We start from the raw sequence: 2,150 nt of genomic DNA, 5'->3' as shown, positions 1-2,150 counted from the left end.
TCATATTTCATTCACTTTAATGAAGTCTTTCTCCTTACTGTAGCTAACTCTGGTTAGTCTGCTAAATTCCTTTATGGATTTAAACTGCCAGTATACTCAGGCCTCATGGCATATCCTTTAATGGACCTATTTCATAATTGCCACTCCTGGTGCCTATTTTACTTCCTCATTTTGTCTGTAACCTCTTCTTCTAAATAAATATCCCTTTTGGCAAAGAGATGGCCATTGTATAATTGTCACATGTTTATTTCAAACTAGGAATTGCTACCCTGACCTCATGAGGGTTTTCTTGGCAAAGATGCTGGAGTGATTTGTCATTTCCTTTTCCAGATCATTTTGCAAAAATGAGACAAACAGTGACTTGCCCACAGAGCCACTTAAATGTCTGAGGTCAGGTATCCAAATTTGCAGTTCTGTTCATTGCCCCACTTCACTGCCCTTACATATAGTATGGATGGTCATTATTATCAATACATTCTTAATATACCTATATAATGGGAAGCAACCTAAAGGGGAGCACTCAGTTCATTTAGTAAACCTCTTGTGGATAATTTATCAGAGAAGAGTTACACAGGATGAGAAGGTGTGGATGAATTGGGATTGATGACAATGAAGGCCCTATTTATTTCAGTGACATTCTGCATCCATTGACATATTGAAAAATCAGAAGGTGTTTTCTTCACTATAGTCTTGTGAAGCAAGCCTTCAAGCTAGTAAAAGTCATTGGAATAGAATGTCAAAAGAAGCAGGAGTTTGAGGGTAGGGGTTATTTCATTCATTGCATCTGTATTCCCAGAACCTAGCACAGTGTCTGATATAAAAAGAAAATGTTTAATAAATATTTCTTAGTAGATTATTATCATTAATTTATAGATGTAGAAACAGAGCACCAACTTCATCCAGAATTATATAGGTAGATATAAGCCTAGCATTCCTTATACCAAGTCCAGAGTACTCTTGATTATACCACTTGGAGGCCATCTTGGAACCTGAAAACTGTAACTCCAGAATCATGCCTCATCTTCCTGAGTTCAACTCTGGCCTTAGATATTTACCAGCTGTGTGACTCTGGCCAAGTCACTTAGTCCAATTTGTCTTAATTTCTTCATCTGTAAAATGAGCTCCACAAAGAAATGACAAATTACTCCACTTCTGTGCTGAAAGTAGAGCCATGAAGAATTAGACATGACTGAAAATGAGTGAACATGGGGGTGGGGGTGGGGAGGAATGTCATTTTCTTATAATTGATTTTGTTTACTCAGCTTCAAGTTTGGCTAAGTAGCATTCAGTACTATCAACTCCCTAATGACCAAGAGGTTAGGAATGATGGACATATGGACTTGTTTAATTAGATTGTGAATTAATATTTCAATAGCTGTCTATACGAGGCACTATACTAAGTATTGGAGACATAAAGACAAAAATAAAATAGTTCCTGCCCTCAGAGCTTGAAATCTATGAAGTGGATATGATAGAATCAGTCTGAAGGTTTGAAAGAATCGATTGTTAACTTTGTACTATGAATATGAATATCTTTGAAATCAGCCAATGCCATAAATAATATATTGATTTGTTGTTTTTTGAGGTAGATTAATAAAGTAAAAGAGAAAATGTTAACAATTCAGATTAAACTTAACAGTGTGTCCTATATATACAAATATATATTTCTGAAGAGCCAGTTGTTAAATTTCTTACCAGTAGAGCCCTGAGTCTATCAGATCACTAATTTAAAAAAAATTTCATTGTTGGAGGTGTAAAAAGACTTCCTCATCCCCTAATATCCCCTCTATCCCATAAGACTTTTCTCCAAGTAAAACAGAAACTGAATAATTATAAATAGAAGGACCCATTCTCTGAATAAGTGAGCAATGAAGTACCTCAAATTACCAGGAAAAGCCACAAACTCAGTTAACATCTCAATAGTGCTATCTACTCTACATGGAAAAGCAATTATAGGGAAGAATTAGGTATGTGGGTTGGTAAAATGGCTATCAAATATTACAGTTTCTAAAAGGGACAGTGTAAGGGGCCTTTAAATGGGTGCCACAGCAAATCGGGAGATTGAGTGGTCTGGAAGTAATTTCTGTGGATATTAGGACTGCCCTTGGGCGGGATCCTGGCCATATTGAGATAGCTTCGTAATGGGTGAC

The sequence above is a fragment of the Sminthopsis crassicaudata genome, chromosome 6 (assembly GCF_048593235.1).
Source record: "Sminthopsis crassicaudata isolate SCR6 chromosome 6, ASM4859323v1, whole genome shotgun sequence".
Lineage (NCBI taxonomy): Eukaryota > Metazoa > Chordata > Mammalia > Dasyuromorphia > Dasyuridae > Sminthopsis > Sminthopsis crassicaudata.
This window is presented reverse-complemented; position numbering follows the sequence as displayed.